Genomic DNA, 20,071 nt, shown 5'->3' with positions numbered 1-20,071 from the left:
ATGTTTGGGAATCGGTTAAGTCTTGGTTCAACATATTTTTCAGATTTGTTGTCAAATTTTCTGGTGGGTTCTCTTCAAAAATCGGATGAACGCAAGGGAGGGCTAATTTGGCCCCAACGAAGGCTATATCTTTGCCAATATCCATCCGATTCTTGAGCGGAATACCTAAATCGATTTAAGGTTCCATTCTCTATCAATCTGCATCAAAATCTGGGAACAAAATATTTTTTTGATTTTTCATCAATTTTTCTGGAGGGTCCCCTTCGAAAATCAAGACGAGGGTGTGGGGCCACTATATGGCCCCTGCGAAGGCTATATCTTTGCCAATATTCATCCGATTCTTGAGCGGAATACCTTAAACGATTTGTGGATCGATTCCCCATCAATCTGCGGCAAAATCTGGGAACCAAATATTTTTTAGATTTTTCATCAAATTTTCTGGAGGGTTCCCTTCGAAAATCAAGAAAAGTGCATGGGGCCACTATATGGCCCCAATCGATAGCTATATCTTTGGCAATAATCATGCGATTCTTGAGCGGAATACCTTAATCGATTTGTAGATCGATTCCACATCAAGCTGCATCAAAACCTGGAATAAATATTTTTTTTACAATTTTTGGTATATTGTGTCTACATGTGTGAATTTTGGAAATGTAAAAAAAATATTTATTTTAAAAGTTTATTTTATTGTTTCTATATTTACTTAAAGCTTTTAATCTATTAGATAGTGTTTTTTTTGCTTCTACCAGAAAACTATAAAAGTATTCGTATATTGTAACTATTCCAATAATCCCTAGCCAAATGCTTTACGATTATAAAACAAATAAATCCATATTTTTTCACCTTAAACCCGAAAAAAAAATCCTGGAAAGTTTTTAATCGGTTTGTGATTTGTGCAGCAGCAAAAACTAATCTTAGATGCCCCCAAAAATAAAAGCCATAAATTCTGGTAAAAAATACGAAAAAGTATCAAATGTTTTTGGGGTGTTAGTGCCATAAAAAATGGCCTCCATGACCCTTTCCCGCCCTCCATTTGAGCGATGTCCTGGGGGCATGATTTGGATTCGGATTCAAACAGAGAGTGAGAAAAAATGGCAAAACGGTTACTAAACGTAGACAGATGGTAGAGGCCGTGGCATGGGCGGGAAAGAGGGCGTGACCAGGTGCTATACACTCCGGATTCGATTCATTTTTATAATTGTTTTGGCCCCGGAAAATGCTGGCTTCAATTGTTTGCCCGGCCAATCTACCAGTCCAGAGCCACAGAAAAAAGGACACTTTTAATGTTTGTTTGCTTTTCAATGCGAGTATGTATGATTTTGTTGTCTGGCTGCCACTGTTGTTAGTTTTGTTTGTTTTGTTTGGTTTCGGAGCCTGATTTTGTTGTGGTTCCTTGTCACACGTGCTGGGCATTGTGATTTAAACGATTATTTTATTTGATTTCTAATTAAAAATCATCACAGCACCGGCTGCTCAACCCGTTGGACGCTCCTTTTTTTCTATTAGTCCTTTTGTTGGATTTGGACTTGGGTTTTAATTAAATGCAAATAACAAATAGCAAAATGTGTTGGCATAAATTATACCAAAAAGGTACCAGGTTCGGGCCAGTGTGTGTGAGTGAGTTGGCCATTATTTATGAGTGCAATCATTCACATGATATTCTGCGGTTTCCCCTGCATTTATCATCCGGCAGGACTTTTTTTATAGCACTTGTGCATTGCATTATGATTAATGTTTTCCGTTATTAAACCCTCTAAGGGGAGTAGCTTCAAATTCCGGGTGTGATGGAGTGGAGTCTATACCATGCAATATATTATATAATATATGATATAGATAAGCACACAAGCATCTCCTCTGGATGGCAATAAATTCCTGCAGGGCTTATCACTTTAATTTGCCATTTTACCTTGAAATTTTAATAATCAGCACATGTCCTTCTGGCTGAATGGCCATCAAAGTGTAATTAAATTCTGACTTTAAGCAAAGACCTGGTCCTGGAAGCTCAATCTATATGAAAATCAGTTGCCTTGATTCAATTTCGATAGCTCAGGCTCCAACATGCGATATTTAAGCAACGCGAGATGCCCCAAAAGGCAAAAAGGGGGAGCCACCTAAAGGGGGCACGGCAGCGAGCATAAACAGAAAACTCATTAAAATCATAAAATGCATTTATGACAGCCTTGTTTGCACTGCGGGGCAATAAAGAGGTGGCTGAGGCGTTGCCTCAAAAGTGTCAAAATCAAAACCAAGGCGCCGGGCAAACTTGTCACCATATGTGTATGTGAGAGAGTGTGTGAGTTTTGTGTGTATCCTGGCTGCATCCTGCTTCTGCTCCTGCTTCTGCTCTAGCTCCTGCCACTGCCGTTGTCACACAATTATGCGTACAACAGTCTCGGTCTCTCTGTTGTTGTAATTATGTTGCCGGCTGTAAAACAAACTGCCAACAACATGGTGGAACAAGAGCCTCCAAGAACAAGGATGCACGAGAAGAAGAAGAATGTGCAGTCGCGCCAGGACGAAGACACAACGCTGCCAGGCAGGACATAAACAAGGTACACAGTGCAAAATATCTACAAAGGGAAACCTAAATAAAGATTTGTTTGTAATTTTAGGATAAAATTATTGTCATAATTATTTTATACCATATCATATTTTAATATTTATTTTTCTTACTTTCTCGCATTAATATTATATTTTATAGACTAATTAAAAATATTTTCAGTGTCTAGAATGGCCAGGATCTGCTGGCACTACGATTAATCATGGCAATTCAGTGTCTACAGCCTGGTTGAAATATGAAAAGCTCTGCGGCTCCGGCAAGAGACGCTTAAAGACAACCGCTGAGCATTTTCCCATTTCCCCGCATTTCCCAAGGAAGAGCAATAGAGGCACTTCAATCAGGCTTATTCCCCGTGCGTTTGACAAATTGAAAATTCGCAGAAAATAAGTTGCGGGCGAAGAAAAAATATCCTGTATCCTGAAGGAAAAAAACTGCCATAGACAACGTGATATTTGCTTGGCCAAACAGGACCTTTTTATTCAGTCATTCTTTATCTTTATCTTTTCTTTATGTACATACTCTTTTTCCATGCTTTTTCTGCTTGTTTTTTGTTTGAAAGAAGTTCTTATTACTCGAAATTCAACGAATTTCTGGCTGACCACGATTCCCCTTCATTCATCTTGCTTTTGGCGATTTTTCACTGCATAACTCAGGGCGCCACGTACTTGAAAAAGGAGGGAAGTCCCCCTCCCTCCCTTATTTCGAGGTCCTTTGGTACTCCATGGATTTTATCTGCAATCAGTGGCCTGAACAATTTCACACATGGCCACATGGTTCGATGGCTTTGATTAATGCTTTTGCTACTGAATGCATCTCATCCTGACCCTTTGCAACTTCTAAACAACTCGGGCTGGATCCCCCCTCCAAAGTTGACTTTTATTTTGGGTATTCTGGATGTCCTGGTGGGGTAGCTGGTTGCGATTCAAGAGATCCTTTTTGGATGCTTAGGGCTGACTTTGACGCTGAATCAACGAAATCAGAACGTGCGGGTCCCACACATTTCCATCTTCATTCAGATTTGGATTCGCCGTTCCCGTTCCTATCGTCCTGGTTCTCGTCCTGGTCCTCGACGTCGTCCTCGTCGCATTTCCATTTGCATTTTCCATTGCGTTTCCATTTTCATTGCCGTTCCCGTTGCCGTTACCCGTTGCTGATTCGGATTCTGATTACCATTTCGGATTCATTCCTCATCATTTGCTTAGCTTGTCAGTCAGTCAGTCAGTCAGTCGGTTGATTTGAGACGAGTGGAGTCGGAATCAGTCAGCGGGCTTGGCATTTCGGCCCGTCTATTTAGCTGATTGTCGTCTGGCAGCGGCAGGACTAAAATCAGGACGTGTGTCTTCGAGTGCGTTCCAGGAATGATGAGCATTTGAAGGAAAATTAACCAATTCTAAGAAATATTTCTTATTAATTAATGAAATAAAATGGAAAGTTGGAAAGCTATATCTGCAGTATACATATTTTATTTTTTATTTAATATCTAATATTTAATACCCGTTTCTCCCTGTGCAGACTTTGCGTTTTTTTGTTGACATATTCATTGGTAAACTCAATAATGTCGGATTTAAATGCTCGACGACGTTTAGGGCCCCACCTTCTCCTATATTTTTGTTATATCCGATTCTTTTTGCATTTTTGCGTGTGTCAAATTGAATTTGGCCAAAAACATTTTGCGCGTTTGTCACGGAAATTGAAAAACGTCTTCCGGTTTTCCACACCCACCCACACATACACTCCTTCTTCCTTTCCATACACACCAACGCTAAGGAAGAGCTCAAACTTTAAGTTACTTCTTGAAGGCAGGTCTGGGTTCGCTGCCATCGTGAGTCGACAAAAGTTGTGTAAATTATTTTCCATTGCACTTGTCAGCATCACCATATTTTCATCCACTTTGACGTCCTTTGATGTCAGCTGCAGCTAGCTACTCACAGTCTAGCTAATTTCCAAAGGATATTCCATACTTCCGATATAAGAACACGGATTCTGAGCATTTCTTCTAAAAATAAGAGTTTCGTTTCTGAATATTTTTCTAGGATAAGCTGGTAGCTTAGATAAGTCTAAACAAGTCTAGTACTTGAGAGGGCATCTGATGTCCTGCCCCGGCTCATTTCCGTTTTTCTGATTAATGAAAAGCGCAATTTGAAGTCCCTTCCTCTCGCTGCACAATTCTGGCTCAAAGGGGCCGCCGATGTGCAACATTCAGGGACTCAAAGAGCCAAGGCAAAGACGATATGGACGGGGCATGATTATATGGGCATGGGCGGTAGTGGCAGTGATATTGCCATCGCCGGGGCAGCAGACTCATCACCATCAGCATCATCGTCATTGGAATACACCAACAACATCCTTAGCCGCAAGCCACTTTAGAATCTTATCGATTTTTTTCAGCTTGGCTTTTAGCCGGGCGCCGGGTGCCTTTCGCCTTTCGCCTTTGGTCTTTCGGGTGTTTGCCGCCGTTGTTGGCCGCTTTATGCATTTCGTAGCCGCTTTGATGACATTACCAGGAAAGCGTCGGACACCAGAGTACCGCCCTCTGCCCGCCCACTCCGGCTCCTCTTTCCGCTTTGTCATGGCTTAATGGCATTACGCCTGATGCCTTCCTTTTTTCATTTTCTCCTCTTTTTTTTTGGGGTGTGTGTGTATGTTGGCTCCTCAACTCCATCAATTTCAGCAGCTTTTTACAATAAATTAAATCAATCGATCAAGCCTCGGCAAAAACTGTGCCAATCAATTAGTTTTCCCCGCACACACTCGAACTCGAACACACCCACTCATCCCCACACCCATTCAGCCTGGCTCGCACAGAGCCTGGCAATAATTTTAATGAAATACAAATATAAATTGAGCGGCGAGCAAACAATGACAGCTTCCGTTTTGCTTGAATGAAATGGCCGCCAGGATCAGGTCCATCAATCGAGCAAAACTTTTCTCTCTTTTTATGTCGAATTTGTTGAAAAATTATTTCAAGCACTTGCCCGATTAGAGACGCCATGTTTCCAGCTGTTTATCTAAGCCATTTTGAGGCAACTTCAACGGCAATGGCGATGGCGATGGCAACGGTTGTGGCAACAGCAACGGCTTTCTTGGCCATGTGCCGGGAATCTCAAGTAGTTCGGGTCGAAGGATAACCTACTATGCCACAGGGAAAAAATGCAAAACAAACAAATAACAAAGAAATACAAGGAATAATAAAAATGGTCAAAATACAAGTGCCCAGTACAAACGAAGCTTGAATGCTCTTTATTGGGTTTATTTTAAGGACTATTAAACAGAAAGTTAGGGTTATTTTTTACTTGAGTAGTAAACTTTTAAATATACTCTTTTTTAAGCACCAAACTCCAAGAAAATCCCAAAGGACTCTCTTGGAGAATGACAAATTTTAATGCCAATAGCCAAAGACGTGCAAGAAACAGGACACGAGGTGGTCAGGAGGATTTTTTTTTTTGGAAGGACCCGGGCCATTTGGTTTTTATCTGCTGCCGCTTTTCATGTTCATTTTAATTTGTCGAAATGTCCTTGCAGCGGGCAGAAACGATTTGTTTTGGCCTTTCCGCTATTGGGGCGGCAGTTTTTGGTTCGGTTTGGTTTTGCTTTTGGTCCTGCCACTACCACTACCACTGGCTCTGCCGTTTCTTTGCTCTCCTTTCCGGGTTTATTTGTATTAATGAAATAGACATTTTGGGGTCATGCTAAAGTGATTTTTCAACGTCTGCCAGGAGCAGACAGGGGGGGCGGTGTGCAATCACCACCCATGGATATATCCACACCATCATACACCATCCCTGGCTTCGACCCATGTCCTTATTTTTCTTATCTTCCTTGTCGACCATTGTTGTTGACGTTGTTACTGTTGTTTTTGTAATGGCTGCTCCTACTGCCTCCTTCTGCTGTTTTGGCATTTCGTTTTTTCAGTGTTTATTTTGCCTTTGTCTTGGTCCTGTAACCCGAACGGAGTTTCCCTTTTGCATCCTTGGGACGCGGGGGCGTAAATGTCGTTGCTTTTCAGCGGCACTACCAGCCAAAGTGAAACTAATGGCAGTTAGTTTTGTTAAGTCGATAAAACTGTCAGTGATATGGCAGATTGTGTGGCAGCAGCCGCAAGCTCCTCCCATCCTTCGCTGTTCGTCCTTCGTCCGTCGTCCCAGCCAACCGACTTGTCACCTAACCCATTTCGTGTTTCTGACGGTGCGAGAGATCCTGTAAAGAAAAGAAAACCAAAAAAAGAGAAACTCAGGTACCAAAAAAAAGGGGGATACCAGATACATTTGAGATGGGTTTAAAAAGTTAAATGAAGTTGCTGCAGGCATTAAATTTCCGCCGCGAACGCCCAAATTGACGCTTCTGCGAGGGGCGGCAGGGCCTGAGGTGGCACACCCATAAACCATGCAAATGTTATGCAACACCCCAAAATGTGGGCGTGGCTGTCGGACAAGTAAGTGGCATTTTATGTTCATTTGCCGCGGCGCCTTCTCCATTGGAATTGTGTTTTATGTTCTTGCCTATGTGGCAGGAATGCACATGTAATGGAAAAACACTGAAAGAAAATGGATAAACTAAATCTAAATTATTTTCGTGAAGCTTCCAGCAAACTAATTGCCGAAAATATAGCCACAATACCCAAATTATTTTCCGTGTAACAAAACTCTAAAAGTGTTAGGTAAGGTGTTTTAGAAAATGGTTGACTTATTTTGGCGACAAACGGGCCAAAATGGCTTTCCTCGTCCTTCCCCTCCTACTCTCTCTTTCCCTTTCTCTCTCTCACTATTAGTGCATCCTTTTTGCCACGTTTTGCATCCTTTGGATCCTTTGCATCCGAGCATTGTAAATGACTCCGTTGCCATGTCTTCATCATCGTCAGGCTTTCAAGCTTATTACTTTTGTGCGGTGCCATGCATATGGATGCATCCTTTTGCACTCCCAGCTCCTGGCTCCATGTATCCTTGACTGGGAATTAATTATAGCTACATATCGCTATCGCCGTGGCACGTATCCTAAATCAAAGCATTTGACGCGGCTAATCCCCTTAATGCACGCGCCCGTCTGGGGAGAGAGCACTCCAATTTAAGCTCAACAACCTTGGACGGGTCCGACGTATTTAGCAAATTAAAATGAAAATCCCTGGCCATGAGAAACCGCAGGACAAAAAAAAAGAAAAAAGGAAAACTGAAAACTCTATATAAAAGAGGGTAAACGCAACGACAGTTTAAAAATCTCCAAGGGGATTGGGATGGAGGGTGGTGGGACACCACTGAAAGGACGACAGCCAGGTCAGTTCGCTGTGATTGGCAGCAGTCATCAGGCAAGTTAATTGCCCACAATTTAGCGGAACGGAGGAGGGGAGAGCGAGGACCAAGAATCAGGAAATGGTAACAGGATGCCAGTCGAGAGTGCAGGTCCTGGCACGCGGTGTTTCTGACGTAAAATTAATGGCAGTTCAAGGTGGTCAGCTCCCAGGACATTAGGACATAAGCTGGCCTTTTAAAATTCGCTGATTAAAAAGTGAGCAGCAAAGTTAAGATTCAAGTGGTCTTAACGCACTTAAATTTAACTTCAAATAAGGAAGAAATGTATTGAAAAAAGAAATAACTTTTTTGAGAGTCCTCTTAGTTCTTTTATAAATCGATTTCCTTGCAAATCCTTGCCCAAATGCTATGCAAACATGTACATTTGGTTTTCTTTTCTCCATTTTACATTTTAAGTGATCAAAGACCTACCTCCTCGGGTCCGAAAGCACTTAATCGCAAGTGAAACCCATCAATCGAATTGCAGGACCACCTACATCACCATCCTACCATGTCCTGCCACAGCCAGGAGCTCCGCTCTAGGGGTTTTTGGTCAGTACTTCTGGTCGGGACAGGAGTCCTGCGACCCTTGTCGCTGGCTGCTAAATCTCGGTCATTTGTGACGCTATTACGGGGTGGAAAGTCGGCTGTGATTCCCAGCACGGGGTGAGGAGGTATTTCCCATTTTCCCACTGATTTTCCCACCGATTTTCCCGCCCTGTTAGCCGACTTTGGTATTTGTAGCGCCCAGACCGGCCATTATCGTCTATGGGAGCGTTATTAACTTTTGCTGCCTGTCAACATTGAAAATTATATGCCAGGAACCACACACGCTTACCGCCCACTACTGGTCCACCAGAGGCACTGCAAAAAAATTTGTATTTTTAAGGAAATTTTAGATCTTATAAGGATTTTATGGAAATTGAAGGTTATACGATCTTAGGAGATAAGTAACATTCATTTTTACAGAACATCTCAGAGAGTTGTTGAGAGATAGTTCTCAAGAAATAAATACTACCATATTTTTAGTAAGTATTACTTATTTTTTAGAATATTTTGTTATCCTGTAGCTCATTGGCAATCTCAGTTTTTCGTAGCTGTTTTTTACGCTCTCGACTTTGGGTTTTCTCGCATTCATTACGTGAGCTGTATGGCTGATGACTTACATTGAATGGCAAAGGGGCGTGGCAGGAGATGGGGGCGTAAGGACATCAGCCAGCTTGCCATTAGCTCAGCATGACCTCCCCTCGTGGACCTCTTGGAGCATTTCATTTGGATGTTGTTGTTTTTTGTTGATGGGGCCAAATAAATCAAGTTTTTTTTTTTTACAAATTTGTTGTCATCATGTTGACATTTCCGACGTCTTTATCGACTTGTGTGTGCCAAGTTGAGTGGCAATGAGATGAGAAAACAGTGGACGTTGAAAAGGCCCCGTTGTCACCGAATTTCCATAGTCCCATAGAATAAATATAAATCGTGTCTGGGGTGGAATAAGGCTAATGGGAAATGTCTGTGAATGCAGACTCGAAAAAAAAGTTGAGTTTCTCCTTAAAAATTGAGTTTCGGAGCAAGTTGGCTTAGTTTGAAATTGGTTTGAATATATTATGAGACGTGCTCGGGAGAGAACAGTTCGCAAATTATGTCAATTACGTTTCTGTTTGGAGGGAGAGCTGGAGCAGCCAGAGCAACGGTAAAGGATCAACATTTGCAGCAAGTTTACTGCAAATGCGACGCGAAAATGATGCGAAAAATGCAGCAGCATAACAAAACGAAATTATCGAATAACAAATGGCGTTGTGAAAAGGACGAAGGATGCACAGGGTACAGGATACAGGAGGCAGGAGGAAGGAGGAAGAGCTGGAGACCAAGGACCAAGGACAAAGGAGCGAGGACGAAGCTTTCTCTCCATCCGTTTGACGTTTGCAAGTTGCATAAGAAATTCAACACTTCCGCTGCAGCTGGGAACTGCAACAGTTTTCCGGCGTAGTGAAAATTAAAAACAAGAAAAAGCACGGAAACCAGGGGATTCTCCGGCTAGGGATTCTCCGTTAAGAAAAAAGATGCCGTAAATAAAGAATTACGATATAGTCACAGTGTGTGTGTGTGTGTTAAAGTGTGTATGCGTTTCTATTTGCATTCGCTATAAAACTTGGCGCCATCTAGCGGCAAACGAAGCGACATGAACAGAGCCAAATGACTTCCGTTTCCGGCGAGGCTGCCGCTTAAGATGCACAAACACACACGTGCTAGTCCCACAGGACAAATATCCTTCACATCTTTTCTTTATCCGCATCCTCGCAATCATCATCATCATCATCATAGTCGGAGTCGGCGTGCAGGCGCGTCATTTGTTTGCCTGTTGGAAGGACCTCCTGCTGTGTCCACTGCTGACATGATGGTTCGTCCTGGCGTGGTCTGGCATGTTGAAAAATTGCATCAACTATAATGTAAATCGTGTCATTTGTCAATGGCAGATGTTCGCTTATCCCGGCTGGCGAAACTTCCTAATGACAATTGGCATGTTCATGGAATTATGCAAGAATACCGCCAAAATAATAATTAAAATTTTGTTATTAAATAAATTATACAACCTTGAATAAGTTTTAATCAGAAAATTATCTTTCAAAGCTATTATTTTCTATAAATAAACAGAAATTATTTTTATAGTTTTTTCGACTAATATTACCCATACGCCGCGTGCTCCGCCTTTAATGAGTCTTGGCTAAAATAGTTTGGCAACATTAGCCAAGAAACGGCTGGCGACCAGGCCAACTCCGGCCAGGCGGCGAAAATAATTCAATAAACCAACTTTTGGTGAGATTAATTAAATATTTCTGTCTAATTTGACGCAATTTATGCAATGCCAGGGGGAGCAAAATAAAGAGCGAGTTTCCGCGGTGGGGGTTGGAACACTCACACACACATAGATGTTGAGGAAAAATGAGGAAAGTTTTCCTTCAGCAAACTTACTTATCTATCTGGGGGAGAGTGGGAGAAAGTCTCTCTCCGGGGAAAACTTTTATTAATTACAAAGGATACACATAAACATTAGCCGAAGTGTGCCAGCCAAGTCGAGTCACATTTGTGAATTGAACATTTCCATTCATTCGATGCCACCACTCGACAAGTTACTTAGCTGCTTTTCCAAATGGCTTCCTATACTGACTGGCTTTTCCTTTTCCGTCTTTTCTTTTTTTTCCAGCCCCACTACCTCTTCCTGACAGACTGGCATTTGAAGGTTGAAAGCGGAAAGCTGGCGAGGATTAGCCACAAGGATGGTGGTAAGTAGTCGTCGAGTTTTATGATGAGATGCACAAAGGAAAATAAAGGGCAAGAGTGGTTTGTATAAATTAAAAAATATAATTTAAGCCTCTAATTGGCTTTAGAACCCTTTTGATTTTAGTTGCCCTTATCGTTATAGCCTTAACTTGTAATCTATCTAATTAATATTTTTTTCGCCGTGCCCTTTTGCCTGGCAAATTATGCAACTTAATGCGCCCGCATACGAACATCTATGAAAATGTACATAATGCATAATTAATTTGGCTCGACATGCACAACCTGTTGAGCTGGAGAAGTGCTCACCTTGGAGCGCCGCCTCACTTCATTTTCACTTGCCAGCCACTCACCCTCTCCCCTTTGGAGGAGGAAATCCCTGCAATCCCCATACCACCACCCCCTTAGGCCACTTCTGTTGCCATTCCAACAGAGCCGCTGCCTCATTGAAAAGTGGCATAACGAGCTCTTGTGCCCCGGCTTAAAAGCGCTTACAAATTGCTACACGAAAATGTCTGTGTGGTGGAGGTGGTGCCAGGAGGAGGTCTAGGAGGTGGTGCAGGAGCGTTTCATCAACACTTCAGGGCAGTTTCAAAGGGCAAGTTGAAAACTGAAACTGCAATTGAAGCGTTTTTCCACTCACTCACACACATACACACAAATAGGCAGGGATGGGGCAAAAAATAAACACACACAGGAGACAGGAAAGACGGAGAGTGGAGAGAAACCTCCGGCTTTTTAATGAGTCAAGTGGCCAACACGTGAAAAACAGTCCGTATACGGACCACACACACACGGCAAGTCCGTATGAGCAAGTGTAAGTGTGTGTAATGACGCACATTTTGGCAGACTTTTGTGAAAACGTATTCGCACGAAATAAACCGTTTTGCCTTTGAGTTGAATTGAGTTTCATTTGAGCCGGACCCGTCCGTATTCGTACTACGCCGTATTCCACCATCCGCCATCCACCATCCGCCATCCACCATCCGCCATCCACCATCCGCCATCCGTAGTATTCGTTTTTTGGGCGTCATGCCAACGAGGCGCCGCCGTTCGAATTTTTGCCTTGCTTTTATAATTGCATGTCGACTCTTAATGAGCTGGGCGCCGTGCAATTTGTTCACCGAAACAGCAAGGATTTTCCCCAGAGTTTTCTCCCTTTCTCTCTCTTCCTCTATCTCCCATCTCTCTCTGTTGAAAGTTAAGCTCTTGTTCAAATGGATTTTTGCTCAAAAGCGAAATAAAACCGCACAACTCCAAGTGAAATGAGTAAATTGCGGTTGAAGTTGCCAAAGCTTTTACTGCCATGGCATTTGAGGTTGCCTCGTTTTTGGCGTGTTTGCTAAAAAAAAGTGTGAAAATAAAATCAAAAAACACCTTTCATCGGCAGGCTGCTGCCACATAGACCACAGATTTTCCACCGATAACACCGACTCTGAATCTGAATTTTTACAAATTTCCAATGCCCCGAAAAAAGTCTAAAATCTAAAAATAGAAGAAATAAACAAATCCCCAAAGGAGCGTAGCAGTTAGGAAACATGTCAGTGGGTGGATTGGTTTAAAGCTGATGCATAAAATATTGCGTATACGCCCCATTATACCTTCCAACAAGCACATACCCAGGGAGAGGGTAGGGTGTCAAGGCAGGCAAACATAAACGGCAGACATCTAAACCATATATCGTATGTATAATTGAAAACAAATTTTACTGCATGTAATTGAGTGTGTTTGTTTGTTTGTGTGGCTCCTTGTTTGCCCGTATGTGTTTGTGTGGGTGTCTGTCTGTATGAGTGTATGGGCCATGTCTTGATATCGATAACAAATGCCACAAATTGAATTTAAATCATATTACATACAGACACAACCAATAGAGAGAAACAACTGGATCTGTTGCAGGGAGAAGGACTTGAAGGACCCCCCTCCTAGGAGGCTTTCAGAGGGCTGGGCCCTTGGCCGCGCCATCGCCATGTTCGCTTGTTTTATTTATGGCTAGAACAGCAACAGCAACAACTGATAACAACAGACAGGGCCGCAATACACAAAGAGAAAAATATGATAGAAACAAAGAGGCTCTTAAAAGTCTATAATTTTTTTCCTGAAAATATTCTTATTTTAAGTTCATAGCCCTCTAAGAAGACCTTAATTCTATGTCTAAATTTTTCCCTCAGTGTCTCAAAGCTGCATCCACCCGTAGAACTAAAGTCTGAGCAACGCCTCCAGTTTTGCATTGAGTCGAATTTGAATTTGGGGTTTTGAGATTTTCATTTCGTGCATTCAGTGCACACGCCCTGCCGCAACAAGCAAGCCAATCTCCTTGAATATCCTTTCAGTATCCTCCCCGCATCTTAATTGTCTGCTCGGCAGTGGCATGGCATAAATTTATGCATTGCATTCTGCCGTCTGGAATATGTATCGCAATCTTGCTATCAAGCTGCCAGTGGCAGTGCTGCAACTGCAACTGCAACTGGAAGTGAAACTCCATGAATCCTTGTGAGCCTTGAATCCTTATTGGCCAAAGGTGACTGAAGCCAAACTACATATCCCCTGACGGAGATCCAAAATAAATGTTTGATAAGCATTCGATGTCATTCTATAAAGGATATCTCCCTCCTTGCACCTTGCATAGCAATTAAAATCAAGTCTTAAAGCAAATATTCGAAAACGTCAAAGAAATGTTTCGCCCACAGATTTATTTACACACACAGCAATTATCGAGAGATACCCCTGCGTCCCGTGGGTCATTCCATAAAATGTGAAAACTGTGCAGAAAAAAAAAGGATTCTCATGTGAAGTGTAAATAAGCGCCCTCTAAGTTATGGGCTCTAGTCAATTCCAAACACTCAAGGTGTCGATGCATGCTGGCACGAAACTCAAACTACGACTTAGTCCTGAATAGAGTTAGACCTGCCAGGATGGCAGGACGTGTTTTTTAGGTCCGTGTGTGGAGGTCCTGGCGAACCGGTACGTGAGGCACGTTCGTGCAGATATGTTTTGTACTCGGGGATGTGCATTTCATATTGACGTTAACATTTTCCTTCTCAGTTCCAGTTCCTGTTCCTGTAACGTGCTGCAATGCAAAATACAAAGCTGAAAGAAGAAAATACTAAGAAAAAATTAAGGATACACAGGACAAAAATAGAGCTAAGATGTTGGAGATGATTTGACCTACCATTTTTAGCTTATAATTTAAAGGCATCCTTTTTATAAGTCTCAGTTTCGCCCATAATGATCTGTTAATATTTCAAGGCTTTTTTTTTGTCCTGTGTAAGGACTAAGTAAAAGCTACGAGCTGGGATAAATAAGCAGATGGTAAAGGCAATCGGGGTGCCTCACTCACATTCAATATCTCACATCCTTACACCTTGCATTCCCGAACATCTCACTCCGCTCACACCAGGGGGGTGGCAGGAGTAGAGTCCTTGCACTGCATACATCATGTCCGGGGCCATTGTTGGTGCTTCTGCACGCGCCGCACGATTTTCCAAATAAATACAAATAACTTTGATTTTGTACCCCTCTCGGTGTGTCCCCTCTGGGTGTTGCGGGTGTCCTGGGCTCCCTTTTCCCAAACCCCAGCCCCAGACCGAATCCCAGAGCATGTGACGTTCAACAGAAGCATTCAAATTAAACTTTATTTGCCTTCCCCTGCCCGGACTTACCTTTGGGCGTTGCTCTGCTTAAAATTGCAGATTGCAGGCTTGATCACATTGCCGACCCAAGGCAGAGGCTTGCAAATGAACGTTGCCAAAGGAGCAGGAACAGGAGCAGGACCAGAGGCGGAGGCAGAGGTCCTGGAACTGGAGCCGGAGCTGGAGCTGGAGCCAGAGTCAGACAAACACACGGAACGTGCTGTGCATGCAATTGAGGAGATTTTTTGTGGGATTTCCTGCCCTGATACCAGCTAAAGGCACAATATGCTCCATAAATTGCCTTTGGCCTCTGCCTCAATATAAACGTGTATAGTTTTTCGGGTTGCATAGATATTTCCGAACCCGAACCCGCCAGCTCCAGCCCCAGCCCCAGCCCCAGCCAGGCAATAGTTTATGCTTCTGGCCCCAAAACAAATAAAATGGAAAATAATCCGAGACTAGATTCCAGGATACCACTGAGATACTAATTGTTAAGGACGCTTTAATTGCATTTCGAAGGACGATTAAAAAGGCGTATTTTAGGTATTCGACTGGCGTAGTACTTGTATTTTTATTAAGATCCTGAAATCAATAAAGCAATCAACTCACAGCCAACCATATGTCTGGCCAAAAATCCATCAAAGTTATGGGTTCTTTACAGGGTAGCGGAAACCATAAAACGACTCTTCGCTTGGTTAGGTTATTATTATTGTTTGTAGTTTCGTTTCGGTGCTCGCTTTTGTTTGTAATGTGAAAATAATCCTCGTGAAAGTTTCGTCCTGGCTGTGCCGGCAAAATCAAAGTATTAGCAAGGAGTTGCCTCGGCTTCTGTCTTATTTCTGCCACTGGCGGTGGCGGTGGCAACTTCCGTTGGGCGCCGTCATGGCCACGTGAGTCGAGACGAGAAACGAAAACATGGCTAGCTGAGAGGTATAAGGACTTGGCTAAAAAATGCACTTCAAAAAATACAGACTATACAGTTTTGGTTTAACAATTCTATCCCAAGAAAATGTCACTTCCCAAGAAACAGTGTTTAAAATAGATTCTTTGGAAAGTAAATACCTGTATTGTTGAGATATATTTTCTGTCAAAAACTATTCTCTCTCTTAAATTCAAGCAAAGTATTTTTTATTTAACCCTAAAGCATAAATAATTTATTAAAGTGTCTAGTAAACGTGAATGTGAACTTTTCACGTGCGCAATTTGTGTTTGTGTTTAGTTTGCTCCTTTTTGCGTAGGAGTGGGTGTTTGTCCTGTTTTATTCATACAGTATTCGACAGCATACCCACGACCATTTGCACTAGAAGCTATATACATATATCCACCATGTATATTTATATACAAAGTCGAACAACCCTTGTTCTGGCAGAACTCAAATTATATTTTTATGAGTCGGGACGTGGAGCGCCGTGGAGCGGCAGGACTATGTAAGGGCGAAGGGCAATGAAGTTACGGCACTTAATGATGTTGCTTAGCAAATTGAAGCAACTAAACACAAACATAATTGAAACAATTTTCTCATTATAATGACGACTACTACTATGATGATGATGGCGATGGAGAAAAACAAAAAAGAACTTGGGGAGAAACAGGTCTGGGAACACAGGAAGGCGGCGAAGCAGGTGCCGTTGACGCAAATTGTTTGGCTGCGATCCTGTCAAGGGCCCAGGTAAACAATGGGAGCAGCCAATGTCAACTAAATATGCGTCCTTCTTGGCAGAAAGGAAGATGAAGTGGGCGCCAGGAAGTCAGGGAAAAAGTTAAGCTTTTGCAAATAAAATAAGTATGAGTGGATGAGTTGGCACGGCTTGGGGTTAGCAAGTAGTTGGCGGGGAAAAATGGTGGAGAAAAGTTCGCCCCCGGGCGAGATTCCACGACTCGGCCTATCACAGGAAGTGCCAGGCAGCGCCGGAAGTTGTAACAAGTTAATGGCAGTTTTTCAAGAAGCCAACTACTGTCAGGTGCATTTAGCTGCAGATGCATAAGGCCCTACAAAAGACCAGAAATAGGAGAAGACAGGAGTCAGGAGGCGGGGAGAAAGGAGCTGGGAGCTAGGAGGCAGGAGCCAGAAGCAGCCAGCCAGGAGCATGGTTCGGTATCCCGGTTAAGTGCATTCAAGTTGGCACTCAAGTGCCGCCAAAGTGGCAGTCAACGTGGCCTAATAAAGTTGCTTAGGCGGACTTGGTGGGATTAAGTGGCTGCTGCTCCTGCTGCTGCTGCTTGCCTGCCAGGATAACGTTGTTGTCCTGGGAACACACACACCCGTTCGCCCCCTTCCCCTCAACATATTTACTTTAATACGCCTTTGTGCTCATCAGCCATTGTATTTGCCTGGCTTTTTGTGTGCCGGGCCATTAGCAGCTCAATTTACAAGACTCTGACTTTTGATATCGTCCACGGACTCTATACAGTCCATAGTCTCCATATCTGTGGCCCAAAACAATATTTGACATTTGGGTTTTGTTTTTGCGCCCTCTCTGTTTTTGTTTCTTCCACCCGGCATTCCGAATTTCCACTTCCCGGATTCCAGTTTGGCTAAAAGCTCTGGGGCGACAAGTGGACGGCTAATGGACCGGCGGAGAAGTGCAATTCGATATGGATGCGGGATGTGATCTCTCCGGAGGAAGAGGAGTAAGTGCAGAGAGAAAGGACTTAACTAAATAACAAGGTTAGAAAAGTTTAGATAAAAACTAGATAAGGCTTAGATAATAAGATAAGATAAGGCTTAGATAGATAAGATAGATAAGGCTTATTAGCTTAAAAATCTCCTAGAGATACTCGCCTTCTTAAAGTCTGCCATTTATCCTTCACATAGCCTAGTGTAAATATAGGTAATACTGTTCCCTGTACTTCCGCTAATAACTCCCAAGGATGAGGGAGGACGAGGGAACCACTTTCTGGCGTAGAACTTTGATACATTGGGCAAACACAAAGGGCATAAAAACAAAATCAAATTGCTTGCAAATAGCTAAATATAAGGATGGCGCAGGACGAGGCTTCGGCTTATTACTCCTCGGCGTTTTCAGGCAGGATATTGCCAGCGAACAAGGAACAAGTTTGCGTTTGGCAAATTAATAACAAAGCCTCGGTGTGGGTGTGTGCTTGTTCCTTGTTTGTTGTTGTCCTCCTACATCCTGCCAGATAGGACAATGTATGTGAGAAAGCTTCTCGGTGTGGGTGTGTGTGTGTGTAACGGGTAAGTAGGACTAATGCCTGCAGGTTGACGTACGTGCTGCGGCATTTTTATTAGGCATCCTCTTTTTACGAGCCCAGCTCCGAAGTCCTTTTAATGTTGAAGGCGGCGCCAGGATCCGCTGGAGCTGAAAGCCAAAAAGGAGTATGGACGGGGAGCTGTAGAGTTTCATGGCTCATAAAAGCAACAACACCACCCTCCATGCCCCATCCCTCAGGATCTGCCCTCTTGCATCAGAATTCTCTGCAAGAGTGAGTGTTACTTTTTGTTTAATTTAATTAGTTACGGCGGAGCCCATTCCCAGGATATCAGTGTTATTAGTAGAGGCATTTTATTGGTCGCATACCGTACAGGAACAATAACAATTAAGCACGGACGAGCTATGGCCCAGACCCAGGGATACCTATCAGGAAAAAAATGAAATTTAAAATTAGACAGGCTGGCCGAAGAATCGTAAAATCAGAATCAAATTCGAGCATACCCTCCATTAAAAATACCCCTCAATATCCTGGTGTATGTGTGTGTAGGAAGTGTATAAAAATGTCGCTCAATTAAAGTGTAGACACTTAAAATTCAACACTTAATTTCGTGCGTAAAATTAATGCCAAGCACATAATTAAATTATGTTAATTACGTACGACAAAGTCTATTAACAACGCACAGCCAGTCAGAGACGGACAAATTGGGATAGAAAGAGCTGGGGGGATAGAATGATACGGATAGGGACTGGGACAGGGACACGGACACGGACTTGACTGGAATCCCTTTTGGGCCAAAAAGGCCAAACATCAAATAACTTTCAATCAATTCCAATTAGGCCAGCTCCCTTTTGGCATAAAAATTGGATCCAGAATGGCACGACAATTTAATTTCAAGTTTAATGGCAAACAGCAGAAGGAATAACCACCAAGGAAGGTTGTTATCTCTCTCGATAGAAAGTAACCCCTTTCTTTCCTTTGTGGGGATGGGGAGCCAGGATATTGTAATAACAGCTGCCCGACACGGACGACTATCTGATCCTTGGAAATTTCACAGCAAAAGGACCCCCGAGCAGGAAAGAATAGAAAAGAAATAGACAGGAAAAGAAAAGGCAAGTCAAGCAACAAGGATACGAAAGGAAGGGAAACGGCCACGCAGCGTTGCATTTTGCAGTTAGCAACAATGGGGCATCGGTGGAAGCCACAATAAAAGCGTGCCACCACCGTGGTGGCCGGTGGTTGCCAGTGCAAGCTGAAATAAAAACCACAAAACACGCCAAACTCAAACTCAAGCCGAACTGTAACCCACACCCAGGATACCCATGGAGGATACCCATGGAGGACATGCAGCCAGTAGCTGTCCATCCGTTCGGGCATCTGACGATTCCGGAAGATTGAGATTGAGGTTGAGGTTGTGTTTGCCGGGTAAACCGAGTTCATTTTCAGTGCAAAAATTTAATCAAGGAGTGCAGCAAGGCGATCCAAGTGTCAGCAGCGTCGGTGGCATTTCTCACACCTCCAACTTAGTCGCTACTAACCCCTTCTACATCCCCTACTATCACTGCCACTGGCATCCCCCGTACTTCCACTGCCCACGCAGACCAAAATAGCCGGGGGTCCAGCCCCTTGCGTGTAATACGAGATTCGTTCAACATTTACAATAATTTTGTGATTCTTCCGACACTTTATGGCCCAAGCCAAGCTGACAGGCTACCCACTAAACTCGAACACTGGCTGTATAAGTGCACTGACAGAAAACTAGGAGGTTGGTGATTGTATTATAAACTTATGTAGTTTGAAGTCTTAATTTCACTAATTTTGTACCATCGAAATGCAGCCATCTAATACATATTATATATCATCTTTTCAGGAAGCAAAGATAACAAGAAAATCTTTGGCTTTTAAATGATAGTATAGTATAGTTAAGTATATTATAGTATAGTATAATATAATTTCTTAAAATATATAATAAATAATAGTAGATAGACCTTTCCCTTCATATATGTAATAAGAGAGTCTCTACTTAGTAGACCTACAAATAAGTTTAATTTTATGTTTAAAATTCCTCCTAAAATATTAATCCTTATTCTTGATTACTTTTCTCCCGGTGTCTATAGCCAGTGCACTACGTGGGCAAATGCCTTTCGACTATA

At 42.8% G+C, this 20,071-nt stretch overlaps 1 long non-coding RNA gene across 1 annotated transcript; it reads right to left on the bottom strand.

Moving 5' to 3' along the window:
- Window positions 1–5,794: 5,794 nt before the first annotated feature.
- LOC26513923 lies at window positions 5,795–9,269 on the bottom strand. The gene is made up of 2 exons (XR_001408852.3): window positions 9,009–9,269; window positions 5,795–6,757 (listed from the first exon to the last, which is right to left on the bottom strand). It is a non-coding gene; the product is annotated as an uncharacterized LOC26513923 (long non-coding RNA).
- Between the last annotated feature and the right edge of the window lie 10,802 nt (window positions 9,270–20,071).

Source organism: Drosophila ananassae, chromosome 2R (assembly GCF_017639315.1).
Source record: "Drosophila ananassae strain 14024-0371.13 chromosome 2R, ASM1763931v2, whole genome shotgun sequence".
In the NCBI taxonomy this organism is placed as follows: domain Eukaryota; kingdom Metazoa; phylum Arthropoda; class Insecta; order Diptera; family Drosophilidae; genus Drosophila; species Drosophila ananassae.
The sequence above is the reverse complement of the archived record's forward strand: the minus strand, read 5'-3'. Positions and strand labels throughout refer to the sequence as shown.